Source organism: Theobroma cacao, chromosome 3 (genome assembly GCF_000208745.1).
Source record: "Theobroma cacao cultivar B97-61/B2 chromosome 3, Criollo_cocoa_genome_V2, whole genome shotgun sequence".
NCBI classification, from domain to species: Eukaryota; Viridiplantae; Streptophyta; class Magnoliopsida; order Malvales; family Malvaceae; genus Theobroma; species Theobroma cacao.
In genome coordinates, this window is record NC_030852.1 from 3,690,180 (window position 1) to 3,707,932 (window position 17,753).

The window sequence follows — 17,753 nt, forward strand, 5'->3', positions numbered from 1 at the left end:
CCTAACACATTGTCAGTATCAAACCAATGACACTTAAATAGCACAACTCTATTTCCAATACCAAAATATTCCAACTTGATTATATCCACCAAGATACCATAAAAGTCATGCTTATAATCATTGTAAAAACTTGCTTTAACATATACCCCACTATTCATTGTCTTACGATTTTGCCCATAATATAAAGTATGGAACTTGAAACCATTTTCGAAGTATCCTTTGTAATACCTTGCCATATGTCCTGGACCATGAGAAATTTCAAGTGTACACTTTATTGTATTTACTAGCATCTAGAGCACAAATAAATGAATTATAGGCTTTGCAATTTATTTGTATCAATTTCTTCTCTTTCTCATCTCATTCTCTCCTAGTCTTAATAACTATCTTTCTATCTACTTCTTTATAGGGAACATAAGGACCTTCTAAAATGACATTCCAAACCTCAATTTCTATTGATTGAATAAATATCTCCATTCTCATTTTTCAATAAGGATAATTTATACCTACAAAAAAGTGGAAGTCTTTGTCTTGATTGCCTTTGCCAAGAACGGTTGCAGTAACTTCCATTGTGATGATTTAAGGCTAGCTATGGGATCATCAAGGTTGTTAGACCAACAAATTTTGAGCCCTAGCTCTAATACCTATTGTTAATGCATTAAGATCAAGGTGTAGAAGTTCAAGAAGGGGTGAATTGACTTCTTTTAAAAATTCTTTGCAAATTTAATGAAAATAGAGTTTCTTTCTAAATCAAGATTGAAACACTAAAAACTTTGAAAAGAAAAATGAAAAAAAAACCCAAGAATTTTATAAAGGTTCGGCCTCTTTGCCTATTTCCTCTCATTTAGCTCACTAAGGTATTTTGAATCCACTATGAAATGTCTTTTTAAGGTTTAAGCATAATTTGTACACTAATCATTTCAAGGATAAAAATGAACCTCTCTACCTTTTCACATGGTTAAGGTATAACCTCTTAATAATAAATGAGGAATGAAATAAATGAAGCTAAAATGCCTCTTAAAGGTTGATGAGCTATAAGGGTTTAAGGTTAAACAAAATGGGAACAAGATGTTGTAGAAAAATTAGCTTACTAAATGCTAAGAGGAAGATTTAAATACTTTACAAGATGTAAATGAATGTACTTGAAGTTGCACTCTAGTTTTAAGAATTTTTTTTAAAGTCTTCTTAGACTTCAAAATAGGTGGAAAGCTTCCTTTTATAGTGCTTGGATGAAATAGAGTTGTTGAAGTTCATTTAAGGTAGAAAATAACAGTTGGAGCATTTAATGTCGGTCTGTTATGACTTTGGGATTAACCCTTTTAAGTTAGGGGGTGGATCCTTACTTGAAATTGTTTATCAATGATAACTAAGGGATCGACCTTTTAAACACAAAAGGTCAATCCTATTCCATGTGGCTTGGGACAATTTCTTTCGTTCTTCTCAAGGATTGACCTTTTTATCTTGGGGGTTAATCTTACAAAATTCTAAAAGCTTCAATTCTCCTCTATGTCTTCTTGGGATCGACCTCTTTAGCTTAGGGTGTTGATCCTATGACTTTCCAGTAGCTACTTCTTTTTTGTTTCTTCCTAGGATTGACCTTCTTAGCTTTGGGGGTAAATCTTATGAATTTTTAGTAGTTACTCTTCTTCTGTTTTCTTTTAGGATCGACCTTCTTAGCTGGGGGGGTGATCTTACCAATTCCAATAGCTTCACTTGCCTTTTGTGCTTTCTTGGGATCAACTTTCATGACTTCAGGGATTTAATCTTACGAGATTCCAGTAGCTACTTCTGCTTTCCAATTACGAAGGATTAACTTTATAATACCCTTTACTTTGATATGGTGATTAATAAAAACTTACTGGATGCCAATTGAGGTTAATTATGATGTTTAAAAATGATGAAAGATGAAAGGAATAGTTTGGGATAAAATATTCTACACACGAGGAAATAATAATAAAATAATAATATTTTTATCGAAGAAGAATTTGTGAGATAAAAAGTAATTCGGAAGTCAATTGAGGCCTAATAAGGTATTTTGGGCACCAAAGGGATAAGAGGAGACAAGAGGAAATTTTTGTAATAAAATAATATTAAAATATTAATATTTTATTCAGTGTCAAAATTTTCCATGAAGGAGTATATGATCAATCTAAGTGGGGGAGAAGAAGAATGAGAGAATTTTGGAGAAAAATGACGTTAATGGGGCCACGTGTTTTTATAAAGTAAAGATAGCACGGGTAAATAAATATTTTAAATATTATGGGGACACCGCGTTGGAGTACAAACTTCATACTTTGTTTGTACATGTGTAGAAGAAGATAATAGAAGGAAGTTGGAGTTAAATGACTGTTGGACGAACTAAATTAAAATGGAAAGAAACAAAAAGGGTAAAACGGTAATTTTACACAAAGCTTGGTCAAAGCTTTCAAAGGAAGCTTTGACTCTCATCCTTATCAGCCCAAAACAGTCCTCATCTCCTCCAGCAAGATGTTTCTTCTTCATTCTTGAAGCTTCCAACGCCATTCTCTCATTTTCCCATGGAAACTTAATTTTCTTTCATTTTCTTTCCTTGTTTTCTTTCCATTTCCTTTCTCTTCTTGCTTCTTTCTTCTCCCAACTCCTTCTGCACCAAAGTTACAACTTCTAACCCCAATTTCCAGCACATCTAAACCCTATGAGGAGAAGAAAGAAAAAGAAAGAAAGAAAGAAAGAAAAAAAGCTTGGTTTTGGTGATTCAAGCAAGGAACAGTAAGAATTCTTGTTTTTGGCTTGAGTAGTTTTTGAAAATGAGTTAGTGACTTAGAGAAATGTCTTGTGGCAGTAAAGATTGGCTTGATTGGAGAAAAATTGGTAACATGTAAGCTAATAAACCCATAGGTACATGAAGGACTCAAAGTGGAAAAGAAAAACGGTAAGCATAACACTATGTTTTAAAGCCTACGGTTAGTTGAATATTGTGAGAAATTATGGTTGTTAAAAGGATTTATTTGCCTAAGCTAGTTGAAAATTATTAAGATTGCATGGCATGTTGTTTGAAAGAAATGAAAAAGGAATATTGTGGATGGAGGATTGAGAAACAAAGTATTGAAAGTTAGATAGATAACAATGCATGTAAACTAGGAAATAATTGAGTGAAAGTGAGAATGATTGTTGCTGCCATATATGTGGATTATGTGTGGAAATATAAGATAGATTTGGGTGGAAATTATTTAGAAAGGTTGAAGTAGACATGTGACATCATAATTAAGTTACCGGTGATATAATCTACGAAATTTCGTAAGTAATAATATAAGTAATTTTGGTAAAAATATATTAAGATGTGAGTTAATTGAAGATGGCTTCATGATAGGATGAAAAACATAAATTTGAGTAAGGACTAATTGATTGAAGTGCTGCCCGTATACATATGTAATTAAATATATTGAGTTCGTATTATTTTTAGGAAGTGCAAAGATAATGTTAGAGTACTGTGGTGGCGTGCTGGAGTAAATAACGAGCGACCGGCCAGTGAAAATAGTTAGAGACACCTCCGATTAAATAGCGATATAATATCTCGCTATAGTAAGGTGAGTGAACTACATTTCAAAATCATTTTGGGAATGTGACTGTTTTGTACAAAGCATTTGAATGATTTTATACAACTTTATCTTAAAACAAGTGCCTTGGGAACAAGTTTTTGCTAAATGGTTTTATATTGTGATATGCGGTTGTTATTGATTCATGCACTATTTCATTATGATGATGATATATATATATATGTTGTGCATGATAGTTGATATTGTGTATGATGACTATAACCGTGTGTGTACACGATGTGGGGGGATTCACATGCTGATGATAATGGTGATGTGGGAGATGGATGATGATAGTGCCCGTGTGCACGATGTGGGGGGATGTACACGATGGCACTGATTGTGCACGATGTGGGGGGATGCACATGACCCGGGTGTGATTATTCTGATATTGGTGTTATCTATGCATTTATATATATACATCTATGCTTCTGAAATCAAAGTTCATGAGTATGGTATATGGTTTTGCATATGTGAATCTTGCATATTGAACTTTGAAAGTTGCTAAGTATTGTCAAATTGGTGTTCATTGCAACAAGGAATTTGGCTGTAGCGAAATGGATTCTCGCTGCCGCCAAAAACTCTCAGTGGTGGTGCAATACTGTCATTTTGACAGCAATTTTGACCACCTTTCGATCAGAACTGGGCAAAATAGTAAACACTAAAGTCGTAGCCCTACCTCTTAGCTTTCTAATGACTTAACAAGCATGTCAATTGGACTCATGTAGTGGAAGATATGCTTGAAAAACTGAACCGTATGCAAACCGAGAATGCCTTTTACTGCAACGAGAATGGAACTTTCTGTTTCGCTTAGCATTTGGCTGGTTTTTGCCATATTTTCCACTTCTCCAATTTCATGTTGAATATGAATTCTCTATCGTCACATGATTTAGCGACCAAGGATTCAATTGAGGGTTTTAATAAGGACTTAAGCTAAAGTGCATTGTTTTCAAATAAGTGCATTACGATTTCAAACTTTTCCTTATTATTGCTTGTTCCATTCCTATGTTCACTTACTGAGTTTATACTCACGTTTTCAACTTCATGTTTTCAGATTCAGTGATCGTTGATACGTAGATTGAGGTGTCCGCATACCCCCATCCCTTGGGTAGGTATCTTGACACTCAGTAGTCATATCTCCCCATCCAGAGTCACTCCGCTGACTGTCAAAATCTTTGTATATGTTTCATGTGAATTTGCAAAGATATATTGACAACTATTTATGTATGATTTGAATTATGATGCTAATGTGAGTATTGACTTGGGTTTTATGAGTTGCTTTGGAGAAATCGGCATTTAAACACTATTAAGTACAGATCTTAAAGAAATATGTTAGATAAATAGGTTAATATACAAGTGCATATTGAAAGGCTTGCTTGGGCCTATTGGGTCCTTGCACTGATCATGGCCCTAGAATTGGGTTGTGATAGACTTGGTATCAGAGCTCTAGGTTTAGTTAAATCCTAGGGATTCCTGTGTGGTCAGCGGAGTTGTTGGAGTTCATATAGAGTCTTGTCCTTGGATTGTGGGTGCGCAACACAAGTCAAGGATAAAAGGCTACATGAGCCCCTACCTCATTAGAAACCTACCTATTCTTATGAGCTATAAATGGCCAAGTAAATTATGCTTGGTCGCGTATAGGTTTGGAGGCGCACTTGTTGCATGCGCCATGTCTAGAAGAGACGGTAGTCCTAACACCCCTCATAGTACTAGCTAGGGATCGCTAGATTCCACTGGTCAGAGCCGATATATGCTCGAGGGTGAAAGTATAACAAGTAACTTGACTCGATTTTTGAGTGGATCGGTTTCCCCTATAGATAAACCATTATTTAAGAGCTTGAGGAATCTCGCAAGATTGGTGCGTAATGAAATATTCGACGAAAAAGAACACGAACAAGATGGGAAAAAGGACGATCAGAAATTATCATCCTAGGAAGGTATCTGTATCTATTGTTCGACATTTCCCTCCTGGTTGTTGAAGAAGTGCTGCACCTATTAGTAAGAAGGAATTTGAGAGGCAGCAACAAGTTTGGATTAAGGATAAAATGGGAAATTCTCAAGAGGAAGAGAAGGAGCCCGTAAGAGGATCCGTCGATGTGCCTGGATCGAGGATACGAGGATCCTAAAGGCACATAATATTTTCATTAAAGTTCACATCACTTTAAGTCTAGACAGATGCAGTGTAAGGGAAATAGTAATAGTTATATGTACAAAGGAGTTAAGAGTTGGCTTTTATTTTGTATGAGTTAAATGGATTATGAAGTAGCTATTTAATGACCTGATGCATATTGGAGTCCTTTGATACGATAGAGATAGATTAACAATATAATGATCGAGGGAGGATTTTCACCTTATTGGCATCATTGGTCACCTCAGATAATTATTAAGGATTGACGTAGAAAGTCATTAATGGTACAAGTAACTATGAGACTTGACAAATGATTACCAATTAATCGTGGAAAGGTTAAATTTGGAATTCTAGTTGCAGTTACAATTCGGAAGGATATGGGAGAAATCAATGAGGCTATAGCTGACACTTAAAATGGATGATGTGATTAAGTCAAGGATTGTAATTTAAGCATGGAGGGGATTACAAAATGATGTCATAACATTATGAGGTAATAATTGGGCACAAATATAGCCAATGGAGTTAAATTATGGAACTTGGGAGAAAGTGAATCTTGGAATTTAATAAAGGTTGTGAATGTAAAACGTGGAGAAAGATGAACTATTTTCATAGTTATTTGTACTGAAAGTCCACAAAACTATTTGAGTTACAGGACAAGAAAGACAAATAATTGTGAATGTTAAGGAATTGTGGAATGTCATAAATGGTGAATAATTTTGTGTGTGGTATTTTATATTGAGAATTTGATGCACAATATGGCAAGATTGTCTTAAGGTGAGACTTATTAGTTGAAGATAAATGTTAAAGGATAAAATAAGTTTGAAAATATTGACTCGACTTAATGCATATGATAAGCAAAAGAGAAGATACGCATAGTCATGAAAATTATGAGATAGGCTTAGAGAAAAACCAAATGGTTGAGTTTGATCCCCGTAGTAACTTTAAAGATGGAAGAACTTATTCGTGAAAGAAATTTCCAACAGCTATAGTGCTGCAACACTAACTCTTTAGCGCTGCAGTGTTGAAACTATCCCATGTCCAGCAGCCACGACGCTGCAGCACTAACTGTCCAACGTCGCAGCGCTAGGGACACCTCATGTCTAGGATGCATGAGCAAGATGGGAGTGGCATGATAATGAGCTTACAAGCTGAATTATGGTCATTGGTCATTAAGCTTTATTATTTGGGAGTTTTAAATGTTCCGGAGAATGTTTACATGAATGAATTGAAAAGTTTCTTTATCGCCTTGTATATGGGCATATAATTAAAAGAGAACTTGAAAGATTCTTGAGATGGCTACATTGAGATAAGATACCATGTGAAGTATTAAGATGGATAATATGTTGACCAAAGTCAAATTCTAAGAAACAAAAGAGACGAAAGATTAAGCCTTGTTAAAGGTTAAGGAAAAAGTGAGTGAAGAGTTAGATGAATATATGAGAGATGGGTAAGGGATGTCAATACCAACTAATGAAAGTGTGAATGAAGGATTACAAGGATGGTATAACAAATGGGTTTATGCAGAATGTCGTTATGAGAATTTACAATTCTTATCTTGACTCAGCTAAATGAAAATGAATAGTAACAATACAAGGCCAATTGTGTGGCACACTAGAAACCTATGAAGAATAATTGAGAAATAAGGATGACTTTTAGAGATTGTGGTATTACATAAGATGCAATGATCAAGTAAGAGATAAATCTTTGAAGGATCAACGAGGTTATAAAGCATATACGAATACCGGATTGCAATTTAATGAAAATGACATTTGGCGAGTGAGATGTGACTAATGACATTGTGATGCAAGGATATATAGTATAATGATACTTAAGCATATAATTGGAAAGGATAAGAAATGAGTATAGGCATGTACATGATGTGAAGTTATGCATAGGCATAATGAGAATTCGTATGGATTATGTAAGAAGTAACTTTTGGTAAGACGAAGTGGAATGGTGATTTAAACATATAAAAAGGGTAATCTAAAATGGATTATACCCCAATGTTTATAGATTAAACATGAGAATTATTATATCGAATTTTGGTTATGGATGGGAAACAAATAAAGAGAAACTTAGTCCGAAGGCACTTGAACACAAAGATCCTTACACATAATGAGGAATGTTGACATTTAGAAGTGCGTGTACATACCTATGTGTGGAATTGATGGCGTGACGAACTAAGATGAAGAACTATTTTTATAGATTCGAGATTTGAACTTCATGTATTGATGAGTTGTATAAATAGTACAACGGTAAGAAGTCCCAATAGATATGGGCAAGATAAACCTGGAATATGTAGAAATAATTGAAGGCATTAACCTTCCACAACATTGAGACTATGTACATAAATGAATATGGCATGTTTATAATGTTGTAGGCTACATAATAGTGTATAAGGATAAGATGAATGAATCAATGTCGAGAAGTTTGGCAATGAGCGAAATAATAAGATGGTGATTAGGCATACATAAGTAAGTATAATGTGTGATTGAAATCGGTATGGTTGAGATAGAGTTATGGTTCAAATTTAATGATAGTGATAAAGGCGTACTCAACATCTTAAAATGAGAGATAACGATCGTGAAGGCTACCATCGATTTGATTCTAAAGGATGATAACAAACATAAGTGAGGCATTCTAGTCGAACTGGAGGTAAACGAGGTGAATGAATGATTGGAGGTTTGACAAGAATCGAAATAAAGATATGTTTGAGGTTAGTGACGGAATTAAAGGCGTACTTAGGATCTTAGTGATAAGAAAGAATAATTGAGAAGGGTACCGTGGTTTTGACTCAAAGATGATAATAGCTATAAGATACATACCCTAATCTTGTAAAGTGTTCTCGTCAAGTTGAAGGTAATGAAGTTCATAAATCAAAATTCCTTATGAAGAAGGAAAAAAAAAAAGAATAAGATCATAGAGAGAGATTGATAACTTGACACCGACGTGAATTCAAGGACGAATTCTATTTAAGTGGGGGAGACTATAATACCCCGTACTTTGATATGGTGACTAATAAAAACTTACTGGATGCCAATTAAGGTTAATTATGATGTTTAGAAATGATGAAAGATGAAAGGAATAGTTTTGAATAAAATATTCTACACACAAGGAACTAATAATAAAATAATGATATTTTTATTGGAGAAGAATTTATGAGATGAAAAGTGATTTGGAAGTCAATTGAGGCCAAATAAGGTATTTTGGGTACCAAGGGGACAAGAGGAGACAAGAGGAAATTTTTGAAATAAAATAATATTAAAATATTAATATTTTATTCAGTGTCAAAATTTTCCATGAAGAAAGAGTATATGGTCAATCTAAGTGGGGGAGAAGAAGAATGAGAGAATTTTGGAGAAAAATGACGTTAATGGGATCGCGTTTCTTTATTAAGTAAAAATAACGCGGGTAAATAAATATTTTAAATATTATGGAGACACCGCGTTGAAGTACAAACTTCATACTTTGTTTGTACATGTGTAGAAGATAATAGAAGGAAGTTGGAGTTAAATGACTGTTGGGAGGACTAAATTAAAATGGAAAGAAACAAAAATGGCAAAACGGTAATTTTACACAAAGCTTGGTCAAAGCTTCCAAAAGGAAGCTTTGACTCTTTTCTTCCTTATCCATGGCTGATCCTTATCTTCCCCAAAAGGCATTTTCTTTTCCATCTTCTTCCTTCCACGCCATGTTCCTTTTATCCCATAAAAATCAAGTTTTTTTCTTCTCCTTTTTCTTCTTTTCTTACTTCTCCATTCTCCTACCCTTTTATTCACTGAACCCACAACTCTTAACCTCATTTTTCATCCCAAATAAACCCTAGGAGAGAAAATGGAAGAAAGAATAAAGGAAAAAGGAAGAGAAAAACTCAAAGAAGGCTCAGCCTTGGAGGAAAAAAAAGAAAACCAAGAGGTTTTCCTCCCCACTTAAACACACCATTGTTGAGGTTTGAAAAGATTTTGATGGTTTGCCTTGTGGATTTCAAGGTGAGGAAGGTAGAAATTGATGTTTTGTTTGAAAGCATGTAGTTGGAACCAATTATGATGTGAGATTTTTTTTGTGGTAGCAAGGATCAATACAGATCCAAGGAACCAGAGGCATACATGTGGAAGAATATTGGAATACGTGATGATTTTGAGCTAGATTAAGTGGTGGGTAAGTGTTCTAATCTCTAAATCACAAGTAGAAAGGAAAACTGAGATATGTATTGATTGTTTATGCTTGTGGTAGCATGTAAAAGTAAATTGTGGTGCATGTGGACTTAGAAAATGCTTGATGGAAGTAAATTTATAGTTGCTGCCATATGCTAGGTTATTGGTGTGAAAATGATGGTTGAACTTGATAAATATCCTTGGAAAAGATTAATATATGTGATAGAGTCATAAATAAGTTACCAGTATTTATAATCTAAAGAATTACGCAAGCAAAGGATAAAGGCAACTTTGGTAAAAATGTGTCAAGATATAAGTTAGTTGAATAAGGATTCACGATTGAATTAAAAAGAGAAGTAGAAATGATATACATTAAAGATGTTGAATTTGGATTATTGCTAGGAAGTGCAACAGTAAAGATAGTGTATTGTGGTGGCGTGCCAGAGGAAATAACGAGCAACCGACAAGTAGAAATAGCTAGATATGCCTCTGAACTAATAGCGATGTAGTATCCCGCTATCGTAAGGTGAGTGAACTTACATTTAAAAGGTTTTGAACAAATGCATATGTGTTGAATGAAATGCTAGAATATCCTTGGTTGACTCTTTTCAAATTTATGCGTGGGAACAAGCTTTTCACATGTTATACTTCTATGATTTTAAATGTATAATGTGATGGATTACATATTTGAAATATTATATTGAATTGCCAATTGATTTGTGGCATGTGATGTATTGTTATGCAAAAATTCTTGTTACATGTTGTTATGTGTGTCATGCATTGAAATGTAATGTTGAATGATAATTATAACCATTCGTGTGCGGTGTGGGAGTGCACATGACGGTGTCAGTAGTGTGCAGTGTGGGAGAGCACATGATGATGATATATGTCATGTCCGGTGTGGGAGAGTACATGATGAAGATATATGCCATGTCCGGTGTGGGAGAGCACATGCTGATCATATATGCCTTGTGAGGTGTGGGAGTGCACATGAGGATATTAGCTATGTGTGGTGTGGGAGTGCACATGAGTTGANAAGTATGGTATATGGTTTTGCATATGTGAATCTTACATGTTGAACTTTGAAAGTTGCTAAGTATTGTCAAATTGGTGTTCATTGCAACAAGGAATTTGGCTGTAGCGAAATGGATTCTCGCTGCTACCAAAAACTCTCGGTGGTGGTGCAGTGCTGTCATTTTGATAGCGATTTTGACCACCTTTCGATCAGAACTGGGCAAAGTGGTAAACACTAAAGTCGTAGCCTTGCCTCTTAGCATTCTAATGACCTAACAAGCATGTCAATTGGACCAATGTAGTGGAAGATATACTTGAAAAACTGAACTGTATGCAAACCGAGAATGCCTTTTACTGCAGCGAGAATGAAACTTTCTGTTTCGCTTAGCATTTGGCTGGTTTTTGCCATATTTTCCACTTCTCCAATTTCATGTTGAATATGAATTCTCTATCATCACATAATTTAGCGACCAAGGGTTCAATTGAGGGTTTTAATAAGGACTTAAGCTAAAGTGCATCGTTTTCAAATAAGTGCATTATGATTTCAAACTTTTCCTTATTATATTGCTTGTTCCATTCCTATGTTCACTCACTGAGTTTATACTCACGTTTTCAACTTCATATTTTTAGATTCAGTGGTCGTTGATACGTAGATTAAGGTGTCCGCACACCCTTATCCCTTGGGTAGGTATCTTGACACTGAGTAGTCATATCTCCCCATCCAGAGTCACTCCGCTGACGGTCAAAATCTTTGTATATGTTTCATGTGAATTTACAAAGATATATTGACAACTATTTATGTATGATTTGAATTATGATGCTAATGTGAGCATTGACTTGGGTTTTATGAGTTGCGTTGGAAAAATCGACATTTGAACACTATTAAGTACAAATCTTAAAAAAATATGCTAGATAGATGGGTTAAATACAAATGCATAATGAGAGGCTTACTTGGGCCTAGTGGGCTACGCCTATTGAATCCTTGCACCGGTCATGGCCCGAGAATTGGGTTTTGACAAACTTTTCTTGTCTTAGGGGTCGATCCTACAAACTTCTTGAAGGTAAATTTTGCTTTCTGTTTTGCTTTGACATCAACCCTTCATTGAGAGGTGGTCAATCCTTATAGCTAAATTTTGATATTTTGAATGCTTTTTTATCTCTTTTAAGAGCTATAAGTTTGCTAAAACTTTTTGAAAACCTTAGGGAGATGTTTTAATGATTTGAAACATTTCAAATGACTTGTTTACAAATTTTGATCATTTTAGTTTTGTCAATTCAAAATATAACTCAATTTTAAAGCTAACATAAACAATCAACTAAAATTCTCCCAAAATGATTTGTAAACAGGTGACAAAATAATAGCAAAATAAAAAGAATAAGTTAAATCATTCCAACAAAACAAAATATGTAAAGAACAGAAAAACAACCTATAAATGGTTTAAACTCACACCTCAAAACATATATTCAACTATAAATGCTTGAATAATTGATGAACACAACTTAGTAACGTTGAACAATAACTCGAACCACTAGAGGAATAAAACAGGGCATTAAAATCAATTAACATAAATTTGAGCACCTTTACAACAACTATAGCAATAAAAAAGGATATTGAAATAAAGAAAAAAACTAACTTAGATTTAACATTCAAATCTTCATGTATAGAATACAACTAACCCAAATGTCATATCATACAAATTATTAATAAAAATAAAATCCAACCAAGAAATATGAGCATCCAAAACTAACCCATATTTATTATTCAAACTAAAGAAGGAAAACATTTTATCACTCTTTGAATAACTGTAAGAATAGAATAGAATACTAAAGTAATAAAAACACAACTGCAAATATTTAAAAAAAAAAGTGAAAGAGTACAACCTATACATCTAAGAAGAAGATCGACAAACCAATAAAAAAATAGCAAGTAATATTGAACTACCAAAGAACAAAATCAACAGAATAGAGAAGAATAAATAACAATTATAAGAAAAAAAAGCACAACCTGGTAAATTAATGAACAAAGAAAATGAACACGAAAAAAAGAAAGAAGCAGAAATTGTTGAAGAGTATTCTAGGAAGTAAATGACTAGACATTTTGTTCCTTTGGTTAGGGAACAATGGAAATAATCGAATACATGTGAAAGAAGGCAAATGACCAGACAATATGATCTGCTACGCGAGCATACCCATCAGAAAGCAACCAATAACTTGATATATGTAGCGAAAGGCAAATAATTGAGCAATTGGGTTTGCTTTATGGGAATACCCGTAAAAAACAAATTGATTCATCTAGAAACGACCCACATATTCATCTATTTTTTTCTTTTATCTTTCTAGTTTTCAAAACAATGTAGCTTTGAAATGTTAACCAAACCCTAAGCATAAAACAATTAATTCTACAATCTTTTTCTCCCACCAACCGTACCAGCCTTTCCTAACAACCATCTGTTCCTTCATCCATTCTTCTTTTTCCTTTTTCCCTTCTCCCTTTTTTGTTAGAAAACAACCACCTTTCCCACTTTCCCTCCAAAAATCGATACCTCATAGCACTCTCTTTGAAAAAATCGACCACTCATCTCCCTTTTCCTTTTATGCTTCACTTTTATATTAGGTTCCTATCTAATGATCAATTTGGTTGCTAGAACCTCAAAAAGGGATAATTCCAAGATAGCCAAAATAGTAGAAGCAAAACGGTTTCTTTGCTACCCACCCCCAAACAACCCCTCCCCCCACCCCCCCCCCCCAAAAAAAAAAAAAGAAAAGATACAAAGCAAGGGAGCGCAAACAACAAAGGGAAAATGATGTCATTTTCGTTCCTAGATGGAAAAATAAGCCTTAAATGATATTGTTTTGACACAAACGACCAAAAAAAATTAAAACTTTTTAAGATCAACCAATCAAAATGACATCGTTTTAACCCAATCAAGTGAAGAAAAGTAAGACCCTTCAAAAGAAAGCAGCCAAAATGATTCTGTTTTGATCAACAAAGAGAAAAAAAAAGTAAAAGAGTTGACTCTTTAATTGAATAACAAGTGTCATTCAATTGGGTGGCCAATTGAAGTCCAATTGAAACAGTAACAAAAGATGCTACTTTTATATATACTAGGAAGACAGCCCGCGCGATGCTGCGAGTTGTTAATTAGATGAAATTTTTTCAATAATAGAAAGATATTTATGAAGTAAATTAGTTTTCATACATAATAGTTGATTGCATATAGAGAAGAAAAGAAATTTGTACATTTGTGGAGAATTGGAGTGTTAGAAGAACAGAAGTAATAGAAATTGTATATTATATATTTGTAGAATAAGAGGTGTTTATGTAGTTCTTGAAATATGCATACAAAAATGCTGTAGAGATATTGACAGTAGTGGCAAAATAGTAGCATACAAAATTTTGTCATTGTGATATTATTTGTTGATTTTTTTCATATACATTGTTGTAATATGTACATACAAAATATACTAACAAATAGATAAAAACCAAATACCAGAATGTAGATAAACCAAGAAAAGCAAAAGAGTATTCCAGAAGCTAAACGTGTGTCTTTTACAAACAAAAAGAAATCAGNGATCAAAAAAAGACAAAAGAATTCAAAGAACTGAAAAATAATGGCACAAACTCAAATAACTGGTCAATAGCAGTCCCAACATTACCATAAAAGTTAGACAAAAAAGTCAAGCCAACTGACAATTGACATGACCAAGCAAGAGGATATAAATCTGCATATACTTTATCCTTTTCTTGTTTCCAATTATCAAAACGACATAGTTTCAAAAGCTAACAAAATTCTAACAGCCAAACCCAACCTCTCATAATGGCACATGAATCAAAATCTGCAAAATAAGTTCAATATTTAATGTTCCTAAAAATTTTCTGATTTTATCTATTAACAACATAAGAATATGATGAACCAATACTGCTAGAACCACAATTTATGAACACATATAATCACAACTTATATCAAGCGATGTGAACCAAAAATAAATGGAATATGTAAAAACCTTGAAAATAGAACAATGGCAAGTTCAAGATGGCACTCCCTTCCCAAAAGGCAAAACTGTGTAGTGTATTATCAATCTCTGCCATATCTATTTGACAAAACTCAATCTGAAACTATTTGCATAAAACTGACGAAAATCTTTATAATGGTAAAATAGAGAAAATGATTACCACCCAGATATGAATGTAAGGAAGTCAAATCAGTATTGCAGGTAAACTTGTTATTTCAAGGAACGCCACTACAGTATGAAAAAACAAAGTTAGACATGAATAACAAACAGTAGCAATCAAACTCAACAAAATATTAAAAATGCTTTAATTCAAACTAAATACCGTTCAATAATTAAACGTAACATTTGTTTTTTCACTAAAAGACTAATGTTCAAAAATAAAATAGAAAAAATAATAAAATCAGCTTCAAAAAGAGTTTAGTCTGCAATATTAATAAATTTAATATTTCTTAAACCACTCCTTTAGTCCAACCAAAATTAAGGAGACTATGATAAAATGACAATAAATTGCAATTGCAATGGCAAACAACGAATCATATGATGCTAAAAAAATATGATATGGTTAGAGTGGTTACGTCCCGTCATGATTATCATCGAATGATTCCGAAAGACCTTCCACTTCTTGGATCTGTAACTCCTGATCATCCAGCTCAAAAATCTGTTCGATTTGTCGCCTCTCTACTTCCTTTTCCATTACCTTTTTTTGAGCGCTTTGCTGTTTTTTTTCTTTTTCCTCTTTTCACTATGTTGTCCCTACCATCGCAATTGACCCCCGCCTCACAGCAATTTTCCCTCAAGAAATCGAAGAATTGTTCGTTCCTTCTTCGCCCACTCTCCTCCCAATCAACCAAAACAATTGATTGCCTTGCCTTTCCCCATTACCCAACCAAAAACAATCGTATTCCTCTCTCCTTTGCTTTCTTTAAAACTTTCAACCACTGCCGCTCTTCATCCCTTCCTCTTCAACATTTTTTGTCTTCCCTATTTCTTCTGTCAATAACTTTCGACTGTCTCTATCTTCCTGTTCTTCTTCTCCTTTCGTTGGATACAAATGGAACAAAAAAAAAAACCTAAAAATGACTCCCTTGCTATTGTTGTTGCCTTTTCCTTGGACCCAAATAGAAGGAAAAAAAAAACCCTAAAATGCTTCACCGTCCTTAGCTAATGACAAGAAAAAGCAATCTAGTCACACCAAATGAGCAAAATGGCGTCATTTCGATCAAACAAAGGGGTAGAGGACATCAACTAACATTCTCAAAATGTCGTCGTTTGGATGCCAGAAAACAAAAAAAAAAACAGAGCATCCAATTGAACGACACTTGTCATTCAATTGAGTATACAATTGAAAGGAATTGAAACAATACCACCAGATCCTCCTTTTATATATAGTATATATATATATATGGTCAAAATACTTGGAAAGTCCATATACTAGGGTATTTTTTTCAATTTAGTCCCTCTATTCAAAATCGTAATATTTTAGTCTCTTAAATTTAGGAATTGCTTTAATTTAGTCCCTTTAACATTTTCTATCTACATTGAGCGTTATGGTGTTAACGCGGCACTAGATGTTGACATGGCAATGCCATGTCATCACTTCAAGTTCGAGTACTCACTCTGACATTGATGTGATACTTTTATTCTTCAAAAGATTATGTTACCACAACATCTAAACCCTTAATAATAATTATATCTTGCTTATGTTTCTTTTCTTCTTTCTTCTCTCTTTTTCTTTCTTCCTGTTTTCCTTTTTTCCCTTAAAACTACAATGTTTTGAGCCTTCTCATTTAAAGAAGAAGGCTCCAAAGAGTTTTTATAACTAAGGTTTTTGAGAATGTAAAAAGACTCCAAAATGACATAGTTTTAGAGAAAAAAAGAAAAAAAACGAAGAAAAGAAACACAAGCAAGATATAATTATTAATAAGGGCTTAAGTGTGGTGGTAAAGATTTTGACACACTTGCTAAAGCTTTGGGTTCGAACATCAATAAGAGTGCATAATGTTTTGAACCATAAGAGTACCACATGTCAGCCTCTTAATGTGCCATGTGGTAGCCCAAATCCGAAGGGTGATGTGGCAATGCCACATCAGCAACCTAGACCTGAAGTGTTATGTGGCACTACCACATCATCATGAAGTTGATATGGCACTACCATGCATGCCTGTCTAGGGTGATGAGGCACTGCCATGTCAGCACTCAAACTCAAAGTGCTGCCATGTTACCTTTGTATGCTGATGTGGTATTATCACATCAGCCTCTTGATGTGCCATGTGGCAACTCGAACCCAGAAGGTGACATGGCGGTGCCACATCAGCAACTTGTATCCAAAGTGTTATGTGGCACTACCACGTCATCATAAGGGTGATGGACGAACTAAATTGAAATAATTTTTAAAATTAGAAGAATAAAATATTACGATTTTGAATAAATAGATTAAATTGAAAAAAATACCATTATATAAAGACTTCTCTAATATTTTGACCATATATGTATATATATGATTTTCTATCTTACATGTATGATATGAACTCACCAAAAATTCGTTACATCATTAATTTTTAAAAGTCTACATATATTATCATGTGCTTTCTTGTACTAAATCATAGCCTTCTTAATTAAACTTAACTAACCCAGAATAATTTAAAACCAAGATTTATTAATTGATTAAAATAAAGAGGAAGCCGTCATCACGCGACACAACATTTAAGTTGATGTTTTGAGTGTACTATATCCCCTTTTATATTCTACTACAGATATTGACGGGGAATATATAAGGGAAAAGAAAAAACAAAAAGAAAAACGATATTTTTTTGGATTGATAAGAAAATAATTTTCATATATATATATATATATATATATATATATATATATATA